This window comes from Lacerta agilis, chromosome 16, assembly GCF_009819535.1.
Source record: "Lacerta agilis isolate rLacAgi1 chromosome 16, rLacAgi1.pri, whole genome shotgun sequence".
Classification (NCBI taxonomy): domain Eukaryota; kingdom Metazoa; phylum Chordata; class Lepidosauria; order Squamata; family Lacertidae; genus Lacerta; species Lacerta agilis.
This window is the reverse complement of record NC_046327.1, coordinates 16,998,730-17,024,735: the sequence shown is the minus strand read 5'-3', so window position 1 is coordinate 17,024,735 and position 26,006 is coordinate 16,998,730. Positions and strand designations below refer to the sequence as shown.

Genomic DNA, 26,006 nt, shown 5'->3' with positions numbered 1-26,006 from the left:
TTCTTGTTTTGCGCCCATCACCCATTATGGTTGGAGACGGCATCAGATAATTATCCATTTCTATACACATTGCCCTTTTCAGATTGGGGGGACAGAGCCTGCACCCCAATCTTGATCCAACTGGAACTCCATGCCCACCTAAAGGTCTGACTTGGCACTTAGTGCTGGTTCACACCTGCATTGCTTTACATCTAAAGTTTCAGGTGGTGATGCTGTGTGTGTGAACAAGCCATCCAGTTCAGTCACCAGAATTTTGATATTAACATCAGTGCACAACGCTCTTCCATGGAGTCAGTCCATAGAATCAACCACAACTCATTAAAACATTTATGTTCAAGCAATGAGAAATCAAGTGATGTGCGTGCATGTGTGAATCAGCCTTTACATGAGCTGCCTTCAAGAATGTTATATTTTTGGACAACCAGGCTGGCTTTTGCTGCCTTCAATAAAATGCATCAGTACTACAGGTCTTGGTTATATACATATCCTGAATTCTTCTCTGTGTGCTGCATTTCTAAGTAGGAGTGGAACCAAACAATATGCTCCTATGCTTGTTGATTCAGAAGTACCTGTAAGCTCACCTGTGGTCCATAAGGCTTACCCTTATTTTGAGATATGTGTACATACCATTTTCAGCCTTAAGGTAGAATCCTATACACACTTACCTAGGAGTACGTCCCACTTAACTCAGTGAGACTTACTTCTGAGTAGGCACACATAGGATTGTGCTGTTAATGCACCTTTCCTCTTCCTCTCCCCTCTTTCCCCTTTCTCTCCTCTCTTCCCTCCGTTAAGATCTGTTTTAATTGGACTTTTACATGCTTTAGTCCAGTGTTGTACCAACAAAAATTCCCTTCTTTCAAAATTTGCACAGTTACGATCCTTAGAATCTGATAAGTGATCAAACAACAGAAGCAAAAATAACACACAGCCCACCACCATTTTCCTAACTAAAGGGCTACCAAAAAATAAACCAGTAGTAATCTGGGCATGAAATCTTGTGTTTCAGACACATGAATCTTCTTCCCCCGTCTTCAAATGGATCGCTTTACCGTAGTAAGTGTTGTAATTCTAGTTGTTTTAACCTGCTGGTCAGTGACTCTTGTCTCCCTGTTCTATATTCTGGCTTGTTTTTATTGTATCTTGCTTTTATAATTTTGTACTTTAGCTACAGTATTTTATAAATGCTGATCTATGACCATAAGAAACTGATTGATTGATTAACTAAAAGGCTGAGGCCCAGCACACCAGCCAGGATCCGCACCATAAGGCCATCAGATTCCTAACTAATTTGAGCAAAGTTTCTTTCAAAATAGCATCACCTAATGTAGTACTTTTTTCAGTTAAAAACAATAATAATAAAAATAGTGTTGAACTGGTGTGTGTGTGTGTGTGTGTGTGTGTGTGTGAGAGAGAGAGAGAGAGAGAGAGAGAGAGAGAGAGAGAGAGAGAGAGAGAGAGAATGAATATCTACCGGTATATACTGGTCACAGTAAACCATCACTGTGATACTGATGGGGCTAATGGACACTGTTTCAGACTGAAGTCCTTAAATGGTGTCACAAAACATGGGCTCAACAGCTCATAGAAACCAAAATCAGGGAGGGAATACAATGGATACAAAAAAAAACCCAAAACATATAGAGAAGGATTATCCCAAGTGCCCCCACCCCACCCTTAAGTTTGGATGTGGTCAAGGAGAACCTTAAACAGCATTTTTTCCATAATGGCCCAACAAAAAGAATGGCCTCTGAAGAAGGAAAACAACTTTTTTAAATGTGTTGGGCATTCACAAACTTGATAACCTTTTTGAAGGGGACTTGGAGAACTTTTCAACAACTTGTGATAAACTTGGTTACATCAGCTACCCAACCAGACCCCTATCTTGCATCTTTCAACCTGGGACGAGATCGCTTCAATATTGCAGAGTGTGGATTTCTGTTTTATGATTTGTTCATATGTTGAGTTAATTTTATTGTGTGATATTATATTCTAGGGGGGGATTGTTGAATATTACTTTATTTGATATAAGTTGTTTACTTTAAGTCATATTTTTATGAGGACTTACTTGCGTTGGATGTGTGGTCTTGGTTGCATGTTTGGTTGTTTCTTCGGCTTATGAAGTGCCTTGTGTATATGGAAAGGTGGTATACAAATTAAAAGTGAGATGAAAATGAAATGAAATATTCAATGTAGAGGTAGATTTATATAGGCTATGTAGATGATACATTAGTCCTAATGTTTATCCCTAAATTGGATAGGCAACTGAATGCACACAGACACAAACATTACGGTATATGCATGGTTTTCCTACGCTGTTCAATGGCTGCTATTGTGACTGCAGAACCTTTTCAAAAGAATTTTTTTTTTTAATAAGAATTTATTGGCATTTTCATAACAAAACATAAACCCACACCCACACCTACATATATAAATCAAATACAAACACAAATACAATTCTTCTTGTTTACACACTTAAGAAAATATTCTAGTTCCAAATCTTGACAATTGACTTCCCCCACCCTCTCTCCTTCGGTTTTATATCCATATTCTACTTTAATAACTTCCTTTCTCTAAAAATTTTATTCACTTAATAAAATTCAAACCTTAAACAACAATCTTAATAACAATTCTTCTTTTCAAAAGAATTTTAAAGTCCTGATGGTCAGTTTTGGAGTTGAGCAGAGATCTGAATTCAGCCGCCATCATCCCCACACCCTACAGCTCCCAAAGATCTGATCAGCAGGATTTTAGGTTTTTCAAATACGAATCTCTGGCTGCCCTATGCAGGCAGTGTTAAGATGGGAAACATTAAAACCACCATAAAAACGAAAGTGAAGTACCATTCAAACAAACTAACCATTCAAACCTTTTGAAACAAGTAATAACTTTTACATAAAAGGGACACCACCAGCTTATTTTTCTTGTTGGTTTTCCAAAAGGATGGCAGAAAAGTTCTACAAAATAACGAACACCGAACGACAGTCACATTGCACCATTTCTCAAAAAGATTCCTTTTGGAAGGACCTCCCCACCACCCAAAATAAAATAAAGAATTGCTAGGGTAGTCCATTACCTCTTTATGTTGCACAGAAGGTACTAACCGGTCAGATTGCACAGCAACTATAAGGAATGTCATCGATGAAATTACCCACAGCTGTAATTTAAGCAGGCAGTTACACTGAAAATCTTACAAAGCTGAAAGACTTACCTGAATCTACTCCGCAAATCTAGATTTTCAACTAGTAATACCTCCAAGAGACCTAGCTTACTGCTATCTAAGTTCTATGAAGCACTGTAGTCCACGCCAAATGTGTCTCGGTCACAAATGTCAGCAGTGGCTGTGAGCTTTGAACCTCAAACCTTGGGGCCGAGCCATTATCAGATCAATGGAGCCGATAGGGCCAGCTGAGCTTTCTGGAATCCCAAAAGCAATGCTCTTCTGATAACTAGATTTTAAAGTTTCCCTGCATTTTCTAGCTAGATTTCAAAGCAACTCCACAATCATGCACCTCAACCTTGAGATACTGAAATGTATCTGAACAATATGAATCCCACTGTTGACGTTTAAGCATTTTAAACGGCAGCTTTCATTCTTAAAAATTGCAAGCGCATTGCAGAACTGCAGACAGATGCAATTTTCTACACATAGCATCAGGGTAATGACCGCTCCCCACATCAAATGGGGGGCACCTTTTGCATGGTAGCACGCAGCCCCCTGGATCCCAGTGCGGCTCCTGGTAGTTCGGGCTGGCTTCATCCTCCCCAGGCTAGATTCCCGGAGGTCTCCGCCTACCTCAGCCAATCGCCCAATCCCGCCTGGGGAGGCGTTGCCAGGGGATCAGCCAGGTAAGGGGCGGGACTGCCCTGCCCACACAACAGAAGGTGAATCTTACCTCCGACTGCGGCAAAACGGGGGCGGGCTCTCTGCTTGAACATATGTTCTCCAGAGCCAGCCCAATCCCCACACATACTGAATAACCCTGATGTCTCCCAGATCCCCGGCTGGGGACTGGGAAGGATAAACGCCCAATGCCTGAGCCAAGGTTTCCCTACATCAGAAACTTAATAAAGTTGTGCCAATTTTAATCCCATAGCACGTTGTCTTGAGTAATTATTCCGCTCAGGGGTCGCCTGGGGTTGGGGGGACTCTGCCTGTCCATGCAAAACAGAGCAATATATATGTTTGGCCATGCAGTGGCCATTACACATCTTTCCATGCCTTTCTGTTACAGGAATAATGTTCAGGTTTTGTTCACTTTATTAGCAGTCTGGTGACTTCTGTTTCAGTGTATCTGAAGAAGTGTGCATGCACACAAAAGCTCATACCAAGAACAAACTTAGTTGGGCTCTAAGGTGCTACTGGAAGGAATTTTTTTATTTTTTATTTTGTTTTATTTTACATCATTAGGCAGAAGGTTTGGCAGCATTGGATTTCAAAACACCTCCATACCTGGTGGCAACAGTGTCAGGTCCTGGTGCCGTCCCAGTGGGTCAGGGAGGAAGAGGCAGCAGCAACACTTAGGCAAGCATGCTAGGCAAATCATAAAATAAATTACAGCAGATTGAACGTATAATGGTTAAGAATGGCTGTGTGCCAATCTGCTGCCAGACTGTAAACTTCTCAGGTTTATCTCTCTTGATAAGAGCTTCTTAATGTTCACAGCTTGTTATGCTTTGACTAAATGACAAACATGCGGTTTTAAGAAACACAGGCCAGTGTGCCTAAGAACTTTCACCCGCAAAAAATTAGAAACCTTTGGGGGGGAACTCTAGGTTATGTGACTCTGAAGTCCTGTTTAGCTCCACAAATTTAGATAATGCTGGTCTAAATATCATGGGAGGGTAGCCAAATGGGAGAGCTTTTTTTGCAGCTACCCTGTGCTTTGCGTCCTTGGAAGCTTTGCAAGATGCTGCAGGAGAGAAACTGTGAGCAACATTGTGGGAGGGTTTATTTATTTTTTAAATAATGATCAAGGTGAAACTGTTAGGCTCCCTTGTTATTTTTGCTATTGCCCAGAGGTGTCGTGTTGTTAATCTAATCTTGTTATATTTATAGTACTGAAATGTTGCTTTTCGTACATTGCTCCATTTGCTATTGTGTTGCTAATTTATTATGTTACGTTTTTCTTACTGTTTTTTTTTTTTGCACCATTTGGGTTGTGATATGCATCCCCGCTTCGGCCATGTTTCTTATTTTTTGTGGAAAAGCAACATGTGGATGAAATCATCAATGGACGAACTCTAGATAAGTCAGGAAATGCAATCAATGAAGGAAAAAGGGCGAATCTCTTTTGTATGCAAAGCATTATGATAGAAATCCTTTGCCTATCCTGTAATCTCCTTTCCAGGTGCTAGAATGTACATTGATATACTTCATCAGCTTTTCCATTCCATGTTCCCCTCAAGATCAAGGTACCAAGCCTAGTGTCAGCACCCAGCATCTTTGGGCAACTACTGGGACCCAGTATCATGGCAGGACTCACTTCTGAAACCCGTAACTCCATTAAACAATTATTTTCCTGGTGGGTCCTAGGCTACCATTTTGATTTCCTACAACACCTCAGTTGTTGCTGTTCAGTCATTTAGTCATGTCTGACTCTTTTTGACCCCATGGACCAGAGCACACCAGGCACTCCGGTCTTCCACTGCCTCCCGCAGTTTGGTCAGACTCATGTTGGTAGCTTCGAGAACACTATCCAACCATCTCGTCCTCTGCGGTCCCCTTCTCCTTGTGCCCTCAATCTTTCCCAACATCAGGGTCTTTTCCAGGGTGTCTTCTCTTCTCATGAGGTGTCCAAAGTATTGGAGCCTCAGCTTCAGGATCTGTCCTTCCAGTTAGCACTCAGGGCTGATTTGCTTAAGAATGGATAGGTTTGATCTTCTTGCAGTCCATGGGACTCTCAAGAGTCTCCTCCAGCACCACCTACTTCAGTAGTCAACTTTTATTTCCTCAAAATGTAGCAACAGTACTGAATAATGAGTTGGAGCCAGAATGGAAGACAGATTTTACCACATGACCACCCATCCTGGGCTTGTTATATTTAGCAGCTGGTGGTGGTAGGGTCTGGACCACACAGTATGGAGAAGGGGTAGAGTCTGCTATTCGCTGCTAAAATCTCTCCTCCAGGCTCCAGCTGATATTTGCCCCAAAGCTGTCTTTTACTGGAATGGTATTTCTGGGGTATCATAGCTGAAAGGAGGGGGCAACTTTTTGTAGAAAAATGCCATGGGGAAGTGGAAGCCAGACCCCACACCCCTATGTACCATGCCATTCCACCACTTTCTAATGCTTTAAAAACAACACTCCAAGGATGTACAATCACAGAGCAACCACATTGCCTTTTCCAGTTCTTTTCCTTAGCAAGAAACAGGACTCTATGCCTCAAACTTCCTCTTTCTCCTGTGCTCCTACAGAATGGCATCCATACAGCCCAGAGGCCCCCAACAGGAATGCCAGATTGAAATTTCAAACACATTTTGGAGCTCTGCCCCTGAAGAAAGGAATAGTTCCTTCTTTGAAATGGCGAAATGAGGCAATATATAAAGGGCACGAATTACGTCAGGGTATCTAACAATTCCGGGCTGAAAACTTCACAGTGCTTCTCCAATCGATGAGCTCATATAGCAATGAAGATGGGGCTGACTGGCGGGCCGACTCGGCTGGCTTATGACCTCACCGTAAATTCAATAGCTTTCTACAAGTCAAGTGATATTTCTTACTGGCATTATGTTTCATCCGCATAAAACCACGAAACACCCAGATGTAATTTTATGAGACAGTGCCACATAAAACGCTGGAAGTCCCAAACATTGCCAGTGAGAACAAGAGCTGAACATCAATCCATAAGAAGATGGTTTACATTCTGAAAGTGGAGGATATTTCACACTCAAAAATCAGTAAAATTCTGGCCAGAGAGGACAGCAGTGTTTAGAGAACCTCATCTCTGAAAGAGATATGAGAGATTACTGGCAATGCATTACAGAGAAAAGAATAAGTAGTATTTACCAATCAATGCAGAACAGAATACCGTAAGCTATGATGCGGACTGTAAAAGCCATTATTAACAGCATCCATAATAAAATATGCTCTCTTGCCATAATGAGATTTCCAATATACCTCCACCCAACCTTGCAAACTTCCAAGTGAAGCCGATGGTTTTTGGTGTGGGGGACTAATCAAGATTCTGGACTGACTACAAGTCAAATAGAATACAATTAAATGTTCAATTAATCATGTCTAGTCTTCTTTTTATTGCCAATAAACAAGCCCATGAATGAGATCAGAAAAATTCAAGACCAACTACGGTATCTCCAAAGCCAAACAGAGTCCCACATGACGAGATTATTTTTCAGGTTTAACATTGATCCCATATACTGTATATGGAATTACAGCCATGGGAATTGGTTTATTTGAATGACATTAAAAATAATTGTTTCTTGGTGGCAAGGATAGCCAACATGGTACCTGCCAGAAGTTTTGGGCTACAACTACCATCATACCTGACCATCAGCCATGCTGGCTGGGGTTGACAGGAGGTGTAGCCCACCACATCTAGAAGCCACCACATTGGCTAACCTTGCTCTAGGCAACTGCTGTCAAAGTGTGTCCTGGGAGGAGCCTTTGGTTCCTTGGAAGCAGCACATCAACAGGCCCTTGGGCAACAGCTTGCCCAACATTGTCGTTTCTCCTCCACATTGAGAAGTCACAATGAAATGTTTCCAAGAGTTTTGGAGTACCTTCCATTCTCAGTTGTTGTGGACCAACAGGGTGGACCAACAGAACTGGCCAGCACTGCCCAAGAGCTAAATGGGCACCCAACAATATTCTGTGATTGCAATGTGCATGTGTTGCTTGGCAGACATGTCAACTTGGAAAGTGCTGCCTACTTGGAGAAAGGTTGAAAAGCACCACTGTGTGGCATAGCCACACACAGGTGTGTGTAGATGCTTATGGTGACACCTAGATAAGTTTTTAGATTGTGGAGTTAATGATCTTCCTGCTCTCCTCCACTTTAGATAGCAATGTGGGGGCACTGCTGCTCATTCTGCTGAGTTGAGCCCTGGACTTCTGCTCGGCTGATCCCCACAACCCACATGGCATCAAAACTGAACTCACATCTCCTACCTATCTACAGAGCAGTTTTCATGGGTTATGGGCTGCATTTGGCCAAAGAAAAAAGGTGCCACCACCATGTAACATACATTATCATTTATGAAATGTATTCACATATGTAAGTAAACACAGCTTGCATTATATGCAGGGATAGTCTGCTCCTGCTGCAGCTCTTCCCTTCCCTAATCTGAGGCTGCCTTAAGTTTAGAAAGAGGGAACTCCCGTAGCTCTGCATGGCTTGCGCTTATGATGCAGGTGCACGTCATGTTCAAAGTTTCAAGGAAGGCAGAGAAATGTCCCAGTTTTAAGATACTTCTAGGAAGTACAGATGCAGGTGCTACACGTACACTTTCTGCTTGCAGTGGAAGTATTTTAACAAGCTTGATATACAGTAGTACCTTCGTTCTCAAACTTAATCTGTTCCGGAAGTCCGTTCCAAAACCAAAGCATTCCAAAACCAGATGGGTGAGGTATAAATAATAAATTATTATTATTATTATAAGGCGCGCTTTCCCATAGAAAGTAATGCAAAGTGGATTAATCCGTTCCAGACTTTTAAAAACAACCCCTAAAACATCAGTTTAACATGAATCTTACTACCTAACAAGACCATTGATCCATAAAATGAAAGCAATAATCAATGTACTGCAGCCACACAATCAATCAATCAATCAGTAGCTGAACTGGGTTCCACACAGTCACAAAAACAAAAGAGCCGCAAAAACAAAAACGCAAAATAAATAGCAAAAATAAACAGACCTCAGCGTAACACTCAAATAGGAAGTGTGGCACTCAAATTGGAAGCATAACACTCAAAACAGAGCATGTTCGGCTTCCGAAAAAAGTTCACAAACTGGAACACTTACTTCCAGGTTTGCAGTGTTTGGGTTCCAAGTTGTTTGAGTACCAAGGCGTTTGAGAACCAAGGTACCAAGCAAATAACTGAAAGCATGAGTCACAGAGGTACAAATGTCCTGTATGAATAATATGAACATGCCTAGACTGCGACAAAACCTGCAATTAGAGAAACTCTCACAAACTGAATTCGTTTATTAGGGAACTGAAGATGTGTTGGTATTGTAAAGGTGAGCCACTGCCAGAATCCAGAGTAGAAACAGACCTACTGTATTAACTTTGAAGTTGAAAACATGGATACAGGGTATTTTTTCTTAATCAATGGCTATCTTTTTCATTTGGCAAAATATGTCAACACAATAAGGTCTATTCAAAACTAAATCCCATTGACCTTAATGGAGCTTTCTCTAGGTTAGTGAGTCTAGGTTTACAGCCTAAAATCCATACATATAAAGTCTCTCGCTCATATTAGTTCAAAGTATCATTACTGTAGTGTCCAAGCATGCAATGGTATTGTACAACCTTAATTCTTATTTATCTTTCTACAGAAATTGTCCTTTGGGTATAAATACCTTCATGTGTTTGTATGCCGGTAAATACTCTGCCCTCTGGTGTCAAGCTCTCAGAACTACTTTAAAAAATCTACCTCTGCAGAACTGGACAGGGGGCACTCCCCAAACTTTACAGTCATCAGAAAGTGCTGGGCTGTCATTCTTCAAGTGGCCATCACACAGGGATTGTCTGGGTTGTGTGGTCTGTTCCTAAGTCAGCACCAGGAAACACAATGGAGGTACACCAGTGTCCTAGCATGGGCCATGTACTAATGATACAATCACATTGTACACCTGGTTGCCACTCAAAGTGGAGCATCAACCAAACAGAAGCAGCACATAGGGCGACATTCACACTGTACCGGCAATGTATTAAACAAGATAGCAGAAGTATCAACGAACAAGCCCACTATAGGCAAAACAGGGATTTGAGTCAAGGGACTCAAATCCCCATTTCAGAGATGCTGAATTGGTATATTCCATTGCCCATGTGAGCCCAACTCTGAAAGGCACACACAGTTTTACAATGCCTTTCTTCTGTCCCACCTTAATAACAGTAACCACAAATAGTGCAAGATCAAGGGTGCTTGTTGGGTTGTGCGTTAAAAAGGAGGGCTGTTAAAGGATTTTTAGTTAATACTTCAGCTTTTCAATGATTTATTTGACTTACTTTTTAAAAATGAGCATTCTAAACAGTGATATACCAAAGAGGGTGCTGAATAATTTATGGCTGATTAGTCTACCTATTGATCTAACAGCACAATCTAATGCATGTTTACTCAGACGTTGGCCCCAGTGAGTTCAAATGGACTTACTCCCAGGTAAGTATGCACAGAATTGCAACTAAGCCTATTAAAGGAGGGGGGGGGGAACCCATTCATTTCAAGCAGACCATCAAGTCAGCTTGGTATGTAATTTTGATTTCTTATTTCTGCAGCACCCCTCAGATTGCCTGTTACAAATGGAAGCCAGAGTTTATTTTGGGGGGAAACTATCATCCCAGCTGCTTTTCCAAAAAAAAAGATGGTGCCTCCAGTCCAGCTCAAACTCATAATGTCTTAAAAAGCACTCTCTTTCTCACCTAACACACTAACTGTTTCCTAATGGAGTTAACATGATGTGAAGAAAGTGTTTCTTTATTGGATTAACCTAAGAGCTATTTAGGAGCAGAGCTAGGGGGATAAAATGTCCAATTCAATGTAGTCATTCATGTTAAAGAAGAAGCAGGAGCCTGATATTGACGCTTACACCTTTGTGAAGCATTTATCCCAAGCCAAGAATTTATTAGAAGGAATGAAGGAACAATTAAAACTTGTCATTTAAATCTAATCTGTAAGTGGTCTCTCTCTGAATCACCCCCCCTTTGTACTTCTTACTTGCTCACAGAATTAAGCGGCTTTGTCTGGGAGGAGAAAACACAGTGTCAACAGTTTTTCATCCTATCCGACTGCCTGACTGTCTTGTCTTTCTGACACAGTACTTGACACAGGATCACATGTTTTCGTCTAGTGACCAAGGCTGAAAAGTGCACAGGGAGCAGACTTTTCCCCTTCGTGAATCATACATAACACAAGACAGAAAAAAGTAACGCTAATGTTAAAGTGGCAGCCGAGCCTCTCAAGCATTTAACACAAACTCCATCAAAATGGGACTGCAACCCCACAGGTTCATAGCTGCACTACTCTATAAAGGTAACGGCGTGGAATAAGAAAAGTGTTCAGTGCCATTTGTATGGAGACTAGATATGGGGTTCCTAGGGTACAGAGAGGAAGTGAAACCCGTGTTGGAGGTCTGAGTCACATTTCATAATGCAACTTCCTTTGTTCCCTTGATTTCCAGCCAATATTCTGCACCAGGCAAAGCTCAGTAAACTTTTCCTTTCTGGCTCCCATTTTGCAGATCTCTGTACAGCCCAACTGCTATATAAGTGTGATTTTGCTGGCTGCAGACAATTTTGTACCATGGAAGTCAACGGAAACCACTGAGAACGAAGCTTAATTTCCTTGGCCCGTCCGGTGTTTCCTATCCCCTGGTTAACCAAGAATGTGACAAACAGAAAGAACTATATATATGACGACTGATTGTTTTCTTTTTTCGCAACAAAAAAATTTTTTTTTATTCAATCATCTTCTGATACAAAACTAAACAGTCATTTAGTAGTATACATTATGCATTTTCATTGATGCTTTTGAATTATGGTGCTGGAGGAGACTCTTGAGAGTCCCATGGACTGCAAGAAGATCAAACCTATCCATTCTCAAAGAAATCAGCCCTGAGTGCTCACTAGAAGGACAGATCCTGAAGTTGAGGCTCCAGTACTTTGGCCACCTCATGAGAAGAGAAGACTCCCTAGAAAAGACCCTGATGTTTGGAAAGATGGAGGGCACAAGGAGAAGGGGACGACAGAGGATGAGATGGTTGGACAGTGTTCTCGAGGCTACTAACATGAGTTTGGCCAAACTGCGAGAGGCAGTGAAGGATAGGCGTGCCTGGTGTGCTCTGGTCCATGGGGTCACGAAGAGTCGGACACAACTGAACGACTGAACAACAACAACAACAACATTATGCATTTCATCTAAACATTTTTCCCCTTAGATATTTTTACAAATCATTGGAAAAAGTGAATAGATAAAAATGAAGACTACATTAAGACGACGGAGTCCTTCTATGAATACTAGAAAGATAAATATCCTCAGCGACTGCAGTGAAGACATTTTAGTTCAGAAGTGATCACAAGGTGAACCTTGAGCAACGAATTAAGGCCCAACACATTTTCAATTGCCAGGCTCTTCTTCAAACAAAAATAATATGCGATCCACTTTATAAAAACCACACAATCAATTTGCCGCCTGCAGTAAGACCCATGTGGTATTCTATCAAAAGCCAAATCTAACCTGATAGAACATAACACAGGAAGACAAGAGGAAGCCTCCCTTACTTTAACATTTTTAACTGAAGGAGAATAGACTGAATCCCTAATGGACAGCTATTACTTTTTCAAATAGGAAGAACCTTTCTCTAGAACTGTTTAGAGGATTGTGTGGCACACATTTTAGCAGTGAATTTTATCTGCAGAGTAGTAGAAGATATTCATGCTACGGGCATTGATGAAATCACTGCCCTAGAAGACAGATGCAGGAGGAGACAAGCTGAATGATACAATAACAGCATGTGTTCAAGCTCCCATCAACACAATGGACTCCAGTAGATCAGAGGGAGCAGTTACATCTGCCATGTCAACAATATGGTGCCCCAGGAGACCCCAATGCTATGTGTTAAGCGCAAATCTGCAGAATGTCTCACAGAAGCCCAGAATGCTCCATCTGTCCTGGGAAGGGACTGTGATTGCACACAGAGACATAGAGGGACATATTTTCATCCAGAGATAATGGAATCGTTCCACACAAAGGAGTATCAAATGGGAACGGAAGAATGCTTGCATCTGATTTCCACGTGAATTTCCATGTTGCTCTCATACTTATCGAAAATTCAACAGTCTTGAATCAAGACCATAAAAACATAAAAGTCTGTTTGTTCTGCCACCTGCAAAAGTTCATTAAAAGATATATATCACAGCAGATAAGAGGTAAAGTTAAAAAGAAAGCTGCAGCAGGAAACATTAATCTTTTGTTATAATTGTAGTCATCAGCATAATTGCTTTCTACATGCTGGAATTATCTTATTGACTTACATAATTCATTAATTATTTTTTGCCTTGTAAAAATTACAAAAGGATACAGTCTTTTATAAACAGAATGAGTTCTGCAATCTAAAACAGTGATTTGACTATCTATCATTATTATTACTTGGTGAGAGCCAATGAGGTGTAGTGGTTAAGAGTGTTGGACTAGGACCAGGAAGACCTAGGGTTCAAAAACCCCAGTCTGCCATGAAACTCATGCAGTGACTTTGGGTCACGTAATATATCTCAGCCTAGCCTACCTAACAGGTTTGTTGGTAGAATAAAATGCCAGAGGGAAGAGTACCAATCACATTGCTATGCTGCCTTGGAAGAAAAGTAGGATATAAATGAAATGATTATTCTATTTGCAGGAAGTTGCCTATGGTTCCAACTCTAGGCAGACTTCACTGGAAGAAGTCCTGGAATGGGAAACTCACTACAGAGACATTTTTTTGTTAGACAAAAGATTCCTGCATTGCAGGGGGCTATACTAGATGACTATTGAACCAAAAAAAAAATGAAACTGACTTTCACAGAGAGCAATTCCAATGACCCTTAGGAATCAGGTCTTTGGTCATTTACTTTGCTGTAATCTCAGCACTGTGAGCCTCCTGAAGTATCTTTCTTTTGATGAAAGCAGGGGTTCTAGGTCCTGACCAGGACATGACACCTACATCTTTCAAAATGGCCCCAGGAGTAGCTACAGATGTTAAGCTTCTAGTCACCTTCCTCCACGGGGATGGAGGAAAAGGACAAGCAAGTCGTGATTATAGTCACCCTCCCTCTTAACTTGACTGAATGTTCCTTGGCAGGAAGAGAACTTCTGCTGTAGTGTGGGATGGAATAGGAAGATGTGAGGCTTCTTCTTTTCATTTGCTCAAGTAACATCCACTCCTGTCTTTTCTGCCTTTAGGGACCCTTTCCCCTGCCGCAGCCAAGCAGGCAGTTCTAGGACACATTGCAAGATGTACATTCGGTCCACGTGGAGAACCAGCCTGGACTGCTGGCCCTCGCTGTGACCTTGGATGAACCAAGAGCGCTTCTTTAGAACAAAAACAGCTGGAGTTTCACAAGGCCACAGGATAGAAAAGCAGGACAGTGGGTGGGGAAAGCTCACATAGCAGAGGAGAAGTGGGAGGATGGCTTGGATAAGGGACATTCCAGGATGTGGGGAAACTCTACACTATAAGGAGGCAAAACTAACCTCGCGCAGACAGAATAATTGTGTCTTTCCTGCAGTCGGAGAACTTTGGGGAGAGGGTTCAGCTAAAACGTCTCTCCCTAGTTTGCTAGTTTCACGAAGAAGGTGTGCAGCAACATCAAAAAGGCACTCTGCAGAATTTCACAATTGGTGAGCAGGATGTGGCCCTGCAAATGTTGTTGGACTCTAGCTCCCATCAGGCTGACTAATGGTCAGGGATGATGGAAGTCCTAGTTCAGCAAAGTCTTGAGGGCCAATGCATTGCCTGCCAAGGTCCTAGAAGAAGATCTCCATACGGAGAAAGAACGTTTGGCGTCATTATTTCTGAGGAAGATCTTATTTAAAACTTGCAATGATGGTATCGGCGGGTGGTGTAATGGACAACTGTGTGCCAGTCATACAAGCCAGGGGTATTGACCCTGGGGAACCGCAACTGGTCTACACAGTATGTGCAGGCAACTAAAGACATGCATGTAGGATCTGCAACGATGCTTCATGAAAATGATTTATAGGCACGCTTTTTTTAAAATAAAAAACAAACAAACCTGAAATTGCAACAAGCTCACTGGGTAGAAACAAACTCATTAAATTTAAAGTTGAAAACACGGGGTTGTTGTTTTTTTAAGAGAGCCAGTGTTGTGTAGTGGTTAGAGTGTTGGAACTGAGAGACCAGGGTTTGAATCCCTACTAGGCCACGCAGATTACTGGGTGACCTTAGACCAGTCATTGCCTCCCGGCCTGACATTGAAGCATTGTTGTGGGGATTAAATTGGGGGGGGGCAGGGAGGGAGAGAGAGAGAGAGAGAGAGAGAAAGCCATGTATGCTGCCTTGAAGTCCATGAAGGAAAAGTCTGTTAAGGAGAGCCATGTGTATGTTGCCTTGAAGTCCGTGAAGGAAAAGACAAACGAATAAAACTCCTGTTATCCATCTCAAACTTCTTTTTAATTCTTGTTTATTTGCCACATTTGTCTCTCAACTTTCCTCCAAAGAACTCAGAGCAGGGTTTGATTCATGGTTTTCCTCCCCCCCCCACCCCCCAACAACCCAGTAAAGTAGGTAAGGCTGAGAGAAAGTGGTGAGGGTCTTCAGCTCACCTAACAAGCTTCATGGCTGAGGGGGGATTTTTTTACCCAGGCTGTTAACCTAATCCACAAACACAACCATATGCATACAATACCAAACTCTCATTTATCACCAATACACACGCCCCCCCCCCAACACAACAACTATGGCCTTTTTGTTCACATATTTACAATGCTCCCAGACCAATGGATCAGAAGTACCGCACTGTATATCAGCATGGGCAGGAAAATAATAATTGCTAGTCCCTGTTCCCTAGGGCTTCCTTTTTTCCTATCCCATCCCTTGCAAAACAAAACTCCCAGTTCCTGTTGGGTCCTGACTCACAAAGAATGGAATCTGTTTCCACAACAGTGGGCCAAAAGACCAGAAGCATGTTTTAAACTTATTACTACTATTCTTATAAATATATTGTTATTGCTATATGTTGCTTCTCCTAGCAAAACAACAACAACAACAACAAAATTTTCCTGAGTTCAGAGTGCTTTTTTACCAGGGCTGAGGTGCAAAATCCATCTCATTTGATGGATTATTATTATTATTATTATTATTCCATTTGCCAGGCTGATGGCTTTCATTAAGCTGCCATACATACCCCGGGGTTACTCTCGGTCATTTCCAGCTACTTAAGAGTTTCTCATGTATGTCTGTCTCTCCTCACAGCCCTATTTTTTTGGGTCTTGCCTCAACAGCCCCAACAGGAGGCGTCTTCTGATAAAGCAGCCGTCGAAAGAGAAAGAAACGAGGGAAAAAAACAACCTCCTTCTCTCAGGTCGGCTCCAAGGGAACCCTCCATGCCGCCAGCAACCTTTTTTGTCTCTTTTCAAGGTGCCCCAAGTCTCGTGCAGAGAGCCTTTTTCTGCTGAGGGGGAAAATAATAAATTTGCGCGCTGCCTCCATTCAACTCCTCAACTAAACCCTGAAGAGAGCTAAATGTGTTGTTTTGACACAGGGGGAAACAAAGAGAGGCAGGAAAGAAAGGAAGAAAACGAAATCAAAATATATCCGGGGGTGGGGTGGGGGGACCTCAAACAACCTGAGGCGTTGCTTTTCGTCTAGCTTTGATCCCCAAACATTTACATGCCTCGCCAAGCCGGGCTCGCCTCGCCTCTTTTGTCCTCTCCAAAAAGGAGTCCCTCTTCCCGGCCGGAGCTGCACCCAACAGGCACCGAAACGAAACGGAACAAAAAAAAATAAGGGTGCTGGGGCGCTCAGGCATGCTCGGAACGTGCGGGGGAGGAAGGAAGGTGTGCATGGGAACCAAAACGCACTCTGCACATGCTCAGAGCTCTGCTTCCCCAGCCCCACGCAAAGCACGAAAAGAAAAACAGCGAGGTCCCCCAAAGTGAGTTGTTTTTCGGCGCCAGCGCTGAGGCTCTTTGTGTCGATTTTACATAGGCGCAAATGAAGCCCCGGCAGCTTTCTATGGGGCGGCGGTGCGGGGTGGGTGGAAGTAGGGGAAGCCCCACAAGTCCATATGATTTGCAACAGCCCCCTTGAACCCACAACCATTTCCCCAGTCCCAGTCCCAGTCCCCCCCCCCCAAAAACCCCATCTCATTTTACCTGCTCGCCAGTTTGATCCGAGGGTATTTTTTCTGTCCCCTTCGATGGGGAATGGAAAAGAGAAAACTCCTCGCCACGAAGCCTGATGCTAGTCCCCCCCTGGACCTGGGCGAAGGGGTTGTTGTTGTTGTCGTTGTGTGGTGGTTGTTATTTGCAGGCGGGGCGAGTAAGGCGGCGGGGAGAGCTGCCTCTGCCCCTTGCCAGCTGCCCCACGGACGGAGACCAGGAGATCTGTTGAACCCGGAGCTCCTTATATAGATTCCGCCGGCGCTGCACGGAGGAGGTTATTATCGGTCAACCGCGGCTTCCTTCTGCTGTAGCTGCTGCTGCTGCTGCTGCTCTGCCTCTGTTTATGTATTTCAGTCACTCACCGCCAGCACGTGGAGGACAAGCACGCCTCTTAAAAGGGCGACGCGGGATGCCATGCATTTCACCAATGGAAACTGGGACTTGGCCCTCCAGCTGTTTTGGGACTACAGTTCCCATCATCCTTAGCTAACAGGACCAGTGGTCAGGGATGATGGGAAATGTAGTCCCAAAACAGCTGGAGGGCCAACTTTGGCCATCACTGTACTGTATCTGAAGAAGTGTGCATGCACACAAAAGCTCATACCAGGAACAAACTCAGTTGGTCTCTAAGGTGCTACTAGAAAGAATTTTCGATTTTGTTTTGTACTGTATGGGAAAGCGGGACATCCCCGGATCAAATCAGAAACCGGGATGGCCACTGTGTAAACTGGAAAACAGGGACACTTGGAGGGTCTGGGATCACCTACCCCGAAAGGAAGGGGAGAGTGGGGATCGGTCCCCCGGGAGGCCACGCCACCTCTGCCCTCGCTTCAGGCTGAATTTGATGGTGTTTCCTGCTTGGCAGGGGGTTGGACTGGATGGCCCTTGTGGTCTCTTCCAACTCTATGATTCTATGATTCTATTCTATGATTCTATGAATTATCATTACAACAACCCTGTGAGGTAGGGTAGGCTGAGAGGCAGTGCCTGGCCAAAGGTCACCCATTGAGTTTCATGGCTGAGCATGGATTTGAGTCCCGGTCTCCCATGTCCTATAACTGCTCCATCACTAAGGTCTGTTACGCATATTATCGGTTGCGCTTAAGTTTGCACTCCACGGCATATCTGACTGTGGCATTTTTCCTTCCCTCAATAAGGATGAGTGGCAGCCATTCACATACAGGGTAGAAAATAAATGGTAGTGCCACTGAGGTGAGAGTAAAACCTGTTCACTGCTGCTGATCTTCCCAGCTTGGGTTCAGTTTCTCCGTCAGACTGTGCTGGAATCTTGGACAATCCTGCAGACAAATGCAGAGAAACCTGCCACATGGATGTGCCATGTGGCACAGCCAGAGGGCATTTATGGTGCACAGGAACAGGCAGATGAAGTCGGGGGGGGGTTGGGTTACTCATGGCTCACTTTCACCTACTCTTTCCCTCTCCCAGTCACCACAGCTTCTTGCTGAGATGCTGAGATTTGAAGGTCCTCACCCTCACCAGTGGTTGGGAGCCAAGGGACATTTAACAAGAATGTGCCCACCAATACATTTTGCTGCCTGAAGCAGAACAGCAAATCCCACCCCACCCCCCATCTCCTTCAGCCAAGGCTAGTCAACACATGGCAGAAAAAATCCCAGAAAGTGCCCTCCCTACGCTGCAGTATAAATACAGCAGCTGTAAATTAAACGCCTAACAATTTCCTGCCCTTTAATTAAATCTAACATTATTTGCCTTGGGCAACTGCCTTACTCTGCCTAAAAGTAGGGCTGGTCCTGGTACCTAACCTTTCACTCTCAGTTTACATGTATGTTTGCTCTGCTCAGATAGAGTCCCAGGTGCTCATCCCCAGAGAACACTCTGGACTGAGTAAGAAGTGCTCTTTTTATGGGGGTACTCAGGGGTATGTAGTACTGGTACTCCTCCCCCCCCCCCAGAAGAAAATAACTGGTTAAAAGTGTAACAACTTCATGGTGAGTACTACTGACACCTTTTTTTCTAGAAGAAAGGCACAGTGAGTAAGAAAATGAGGTTGGGGGAGGCCTAACACTTGTGTGGAGGATCTGATAGACTGGAAGGTAAAGGAGACGTTCTCTCCAGGTAAGAGAGGGGGGGGAGAGAGAGAGAACACTTTGTCTAGTCTGGATTCTCAGAGTTTAGTACTCGTATAGTATAAATGGAGTTCTCCTGAAAGTTGAGTGTGTGGACTTCTGCCTCTCTGTGTCTACTGGATCCACAGTGGTACCTCGGTTTTCGAATGTCTCCCTTGACAAGCGTTTTGGTACTTGAAAGCTCAAAACACGAAAATAAATGCTTTGGTTTTCAAACGCGCCTCGGACATCGAACAGGAAACAGGGCTTCCGTACTGAGTTTTCCGTTTTGAGTTTTCCGTTTTTGAACGTTTCGGAACTTGAACGGTCTTCCGGAACGGATTATGTTCAAAAACCAAGGTACCACTGTACTGGGGTCAGGATTTTGCTTGAAGGGACCCAGAGGAATGAAAGCGCAAACTCCAGAATTTCAGAATGGCTGTCCCACTACAGTTGCCTGGTGCACTGAACTGAAACTCCCAGCTCACAGACTGAGAGCTGACAGGATAAGCGCAACACGGGGCAGTTCATAATAAGCTAGCAAAGCACAGCACATATTTCCTCTTTCCCCTTGAAAATGTGCGCAGTGAACAAGCAGATGTTTGACCTTCAAACAGAGGAGTTACTAAACATGCACAGTCAAGTTTCACTGTGGTAACTTTAGCGCTCACAAAAAGAGTTTGCATTGCAATAGGAATTGTAACTCCCCTCCCTTCCTTTGTAACAATCCGTCTGTGGGCAATGTTTCAACTTCAAATGAGGAAATATGCCACAAACATAAGCCCCAGCTTTCAATCCTACATGTCACTCATTGTGCAAAGCAGATGGCAGTCTCTTGAAATGGCACATTTTATACTGAATGGGCTTCAATCAATCAATTGGAAGTTTTATTCCAGTTATCAGTGCGTTGAATGGAGATACTGTACTGCAAACAAACAGATGGCATATCAAGCAGGCAAGTGAAAACAAGAAGCCTCACTTCCCTCAGCCCACTAATAATGGAGTTATCTGCTCTCACACAAGTCATTTTTCTCCAGTACATGTCCGAAGAACAGCCCGGGCAGTCAGCACCACATCCTGGGTGGCGTCTTTCATTGCTGTCGCAGGCAGGGAAATGAGTTCATCACTCTGAAGCTACTCACTTCCCTCACAATGGTTCTCACAAGGCATGAACAATGGAATGTCAGATGCAAAAGTCCAGGGAGGAAAGTAGGAGGATGTAAAGGCAGGTAAAGAACATGTGACTTTCTCTCCCGGGGTGGGGAATAATCATAGCTGTCTGGATGTTGCTAGGGTTCCTGTCTTCCCTGACCATTGGACATGCTGAATGGAGCTGATGGGAGTCCAAAGTGAAGCAATTCCCCAGTCCCTGTTTAAGCTATTTGAAGACACTGGGATATTGGAAACGCGGGCTATTTTGGGTAAGATGTGTGAAATATAATGCCCACGGAACTTTAGTGTGCAAAGGCAGTAGTCTTCTGAATACTTCCTTCTGGAAGCAGACAAATGGGAAGGATGAACTTGTGGTTTAAAAAACCAAAACAAAACTGGTCAAGGGGTGGAGCCAGGACAGGTTTAGAGTTGTCAAGAATGGTGCAGTATCATATTTTGGATGCAACAAGGATGGAGCCAGCTGTCTGCTTGGACAGGAGTACCAACTTGAATAAAATAGGGGGGGCAGGTAACAGACGCTCCCAGTGTCCCTATTTTCCAAGGGCAGTCCAGATTTTCCTCAGGACATTTCTATTTTCATCAGAGAAATGTTGGAGGGTATGGAGCTATGCAACCCCTGAGTCAAGGAGATAAGTCAAGGAGATACAACCTTTAGAAGACATCTGAAGGCAGCCCTGTATAGGGAAGTTTTTTTAATGTTTAATGTTCTATTATGTTTTTATACGTATTGGTAGTTGCCAAGAGTGGCTGGGCCAACCCAGTCAGATGGGCAGGGTATAAATATTATCATTGTTATCATTATTATTATTATTAGGTAAAAGGTAAAGGGACCCCTGACCATTAGGTCCAGTCGCGGATGACTCTGGGGTTGCAGCGCTCATCTCGTGTTACTGGCCAAGGGAGCCGGCGTACAGCTTCCGGATCATGTGTCCAGCATGACTAAGCCGCTTCTGGCGAACCAGAGCAGCACACGGAAACGCCGTTTACCTTCCCGACAGAGTGGTACCTATTTAACAACTTGCACTTTGACATGCTTTCGAACTGCTAGGTTGGCAGGAGCTGGGACCGAGCAACGGGAGCTCACCCTGTCACGGGGATTCGAACCGCCAACAAATGTTGGAGGGTATGAGGTAAGCCCTACACTACATATTAGATCACAAGACATGGCACACATACAGCATTTGATTGGCAATGCCAATTAGCTTTGGGGGGCCCCCGGGCCCCCTCAGTTATTTTATTGACTGAAGGGTCTTTGGGCCCTAGGAGTTAGCTCCTATGTACCAAGAGATTAGGGACCCAGGTGGCGCTGTGGGTTAAACCACTGAGCCTAGGGCTTGCTGATCAGAAGGTCGGCAGTTCGAATCCCTGCCACGGGGTGAGCTCCCGTTGCTCGGTCCCAGCTCCTGCCCACCTAGCAATTCGAAAGCATGTCAAAGTGCAAGTAGATAAATAGGGACCGCTCCAGCGGGAAGGTAAACGGCGTTTCCGTGCGCTGCCCTGGTTCGCCAGAAGCAGCTTTGTCATGCTGGCCACATGACCCGGAAGCCTATAGAGCCTCGGCCTATAGAGCGAGATGAGCGCCGCAACCCCAGAGTCAGACACGACTGGACCTGATGGTCAGGGGTCCCTTTACCTTTACCTTTTACCAAGAGATTGGGCCTGCCACGTTTTGGCAGAATCTCCCAGTACAGGTTGTGGGAAGTTAATAGAAATTTCGTTTAACAGCAACAACGCACAACCACAGGACACGTGGTTTTTGTGACAAAATGCCCAATGCCAACCCTGAGTCAAAGAGATCAAATGAACAGAGAAAGTAACTGCTAGTGAGTGAGCCACCCTACAATAAGGAAAGATCGTCACTTTCTTCCCTTGCTTCTTTGCTCCTACAGTCATCCAAGTAGCTGCAGTTTAAGAAAACAAAGTGAGATGATGAATCCTAGTTTGGTCCCGAAAAGCAGCTCTTCAATTCCAAACTTTATATGTCGTTTTTAACTTAAAACAAATGCCCTAGTTTGTGTCCTAGTTAGAAAGCAAGACAGATAACATGATCCCTTTGGTTGAAAACAACAGCACACATATTCAGGAAATTGCATTCCAGAAGATTTTTTTTAATTTATTTTTTAACCTTTCCTCTCTGGCATTAGATGACAGAGAGATCAAGCATGTCCCCATCACCACCACACCCTGTTCCCTCTGCTTTTGTTCAAAAGCATCACTTTTCCATTACGTTAAATTAGGTTTCTTCAAGGCAGGACTTAATATTGCAGGTTAGCCATTAAGTAAAACAGTCACTGGTAACAGCTTTCTGACAAATTTGCCAGATTTGTCTGGATGAATCCAGATTAAAAACGGGGACAGGAAATATATGCTGGGACTTTGATGCTGACAATGTTGTGTGGATGCTACAAAATGCTTGCATGCATGAGCAGCACCCATCCCATGGTAAACACCTGTCTGAAAGCATCTTTAGTCTATGGAACTTGAACCCATTTCTTTCTTTTTAAAAACATGTTCAAGTGCCTTTTAAATGTTCAGCGTTCACGGTTCTGTTCTGATGTTGTTTCAACTGTGCTCATGTCGTGCTTTTATATTTCATGTCCTTTTGTACGTTGCCCAGAGGACAAATTAATATCCCTGATTGGCTTCAGCGGAGTGAAGGCATTGTAACTTAGATGAAAGGTGCTTGTCATCTAACTCAGCTTATTTTGGTCCAGAGAGGCTTGCTGGATTGATACTAGAGCAACAGCCTTTTGATTTGGCAACAGTGAAGAAATCAAAAGAGAAGTTGTGCCTCTAAGACTAAAACCAAATCAAAACAGTTGAATCAGTTATTCAGCTAGTGTACACTTGCATTCCACTCTATGGCATTCATTCCATACATGGCACAGGAAACCAGTCAGTCGGCCAACCAACCAACCAACCAACCAACCAATGGTTACTTTAAGATCCAAGTACCCCCTGCCTAACATAACATGCTGGTCACTATAACTTTGTAACATCATGTGTTCTGCCCCAGCTGCTTCCCAAGCAGCCATCATTGTTGTTGTTCAGTCGTTCAGTCGTGTCCGACTCTTTGTGACCCCATGGACCAGAGCACGCCAGGCACCCCTATCCTCCACTGCCTCCCGCAGTTTGGCCAAACTCCTTTACAGCATTGGACTTTCCTTTCGCTTCCAGGCATATCCGCAACTGAGCGACCTTTGGGCTTTGGCCCAGCCGCTTCATCAGCTCTGAATCTACTTGTACTTGTCCTCCGCTCTTCCTCAGTAGCATGTTGGACGCCTTCCGACCTGAGGGGCTCATCTTCCAGCGTCATAACTTTTATATGCCTGTTGTCTGTCCATGGAGTTTTCTTGGCAGGGATACTGGAATGGCTTGCCAGTTCCTTCTGCAGGTGGATCACATTTAGTCTAAACTCTCCGCTATGACCTGTCCATCTTGGGTGGCCCTGCATGGCATAGCTCATAGCTTCCCTGAGTTATTCCGGCCCCTTCGCCACGACAAGGCAGTGATCCATGAAGGAGGCAGTCATCATTGGGGGCAGGCAATTCTGCATCAGGTATGATTGGCTTCCTCCTATCAGTCTTAGGTCACTTTCAGGTATTTTGCAGATGGGATTTGATTGCATAGGTGAAGTCATATTCAAATTCATGGGGGGGGTGATACTGGGTTGTTTTTGTTTTCATTATGTATTTTGTGTTTTCATATTGTGGTTTTATGTTGTAACCGCCCTGAGAGCTGTATAGGTATGGGGCGCTCTACGAATTTAATAAATAAATTTCATCGCATGAATAATGTGACCTGGCACTCTGGCACGCAACAAACTCGCTTCTAAGAACACACAAACATTTTACTGCGAGTAAAGTTACATGAAAACTTGTTGGGAAGTGTGGGATAACAATTGCCTGATGTGGTGTCATCTGACCTCCACACAAATCAGAATGATGCAAGAGGCCCCATCAGAATTGATTGATTGATTGATTGATTGATTGATTGAATTTATATACTGCCCTATACCCGGGGGTCTCAGGGCAGTTCACAGAATATAATCAAGATATTGAACCATAAAATACCTAATAAAAATAAAAACAACAACCCAATAGCCCCCCCCCTTACAAAAAGCACATTTTAAAAGGGCACAGGATGTAAATCAGATCAACCAAAGGCCTGGTTAAAAAGGAAGGTTTTTGCCTGGTGCCTAAAGGTGTATAATGAAGGCGCCAGGCGAACGTCCCTGGGGAGAGCATTCCACAAACGGGAAGCCACTGCAGAGAAGGCCCCGTTCTCATGTTGCCACCCTCCGGACCCCTCAAGGAGGGAAGGGGGGTCTCACAAGATGATCTCATCTGATGGCTCTTCATCTTCATCAAGATGCAACTTTTAAGTCAAGTATCCCCAGAACCTGCACTGGTTTTAACTGCACTTTAAACTTTTAAAATTGCCATGCCTTTCCATGGGGCTTGCTTCATTGCACATTTTACAGTAATTACGGATGCTTTTAATGTTTTGATGGAATTCTTTTAATGTGCATTTTAATTATGTATGCCTGCCATCTTCCACGTTTTTTTTTTTTTGCCAGCCATTCTTTCACTGTGGGTGGTAACCTATTTCCTTCTTTGAGCAACAGGCACACAATTAGCAACAATTAAATTTCACATGAGAGGCTTATCCTCAAATTTACAACTGGTTCTATACCTGTAAATGGCTTAGGAGCTATTTTGGCATGTCAGTGGCATAGAAATTATAAATAATAATAATCCTCAATTCATTATGCACACCAAGAAGCGTGACTGTACACGAAGGTGTGTTCAGATTTGCACAACCAGAAGCTGGAGTAAGAATTCTTACCAGCAGAGAGGAAAACACTTAAAAATTAAGGCAACCTCCTTTTCCCCCCCGTCCCCTTAACCGCAAGTAAGAATAACAAACTGAGCTTAGTTCTGTTCCTTCCTGAAAGATTCCAAACTCTGAAAAGACCCTTTGCAGTGTTAAATAATTTTTAATCACTTCATTAAACTCCTAAGGAGATTTGTAAAAGGAATTCCCAAAGGAATATGCTGTTTAAGCAAGAACTAAGCATTTTGAGGGTGCCCTTAGGGTAGCCAACAAGAAGTAATTCACTTTTACAATTACACACATAGTCCTGCATTAAATTTTTGCTTTTAAATATCTGAAGGGAGTTACAGAGCTGGAAAGCTATGGGGTTTTAAAATATATATGTATATTGAAAAGGGGAACAATTTGAACGCTATTCAGCTCACAGAGCTGACTCAACAGGCAAGCTTTGCCAGCAACATTCCTCTACCATTTGAGACTCCAAGATAGTGGAAGACTCCGGGAACTCTGCAAAATGGAGTTGCATGTTAAACAGTTTTGACCTTGGCTCATTTGTGAGGTTAAGTCTTGATCTTGCAACCAAAGCTACCTGAGAAAAGAAATCACTCTGACAAGCACACTATCATTATTAAACTATAATTTGTGTGTTGGTGAGCTAGCATTAGAGCTGGTTTAAACATGTCTAGAAACACTGGTGCAATGAGGTCAGTACACTGCCTACCTGGAAGCAGCTCTCCAGCAGCTCTCCAGGGTTTCCAGTTAGGACAGTGCATGCTCAGTTGCCATGGAATGCTGACTGATGGTTGTGGGAGGGAACTGGAAAACCAGAGGTGGAATCAAATGTAAGGGA

General features: G+C 43.6%; 1 protein-coding gene across 2 annotated transcripts in view; it reads right to left on the bottom strand.

Moving 5' to 3' along the window:
- Window positions 1-17,377, bottom strand: part of ABCA1 (ATP binding cassette subfamily A member 1) — a 104,621-nt gene extending 87,244 nt beyond the window's left edge. The window contains exon 1 of one of the 2 annotated variants that reach the window (XM_033174022.1): window positions 17,052-17,377. The gene's annotated coding sequence lies outside the window, so the exon portion shown is untranslated. Of the gene's footprint in view, window positions 1-3,211; window positions 3,456-17,051 lie in introns of those variants that run through there. The other variant, XM_033174023.1, reaches the window with a different exon arrangement.
- Between the last annotated feature and the right edge of the window lie 8,629 nt (window positions 17,378-26,006).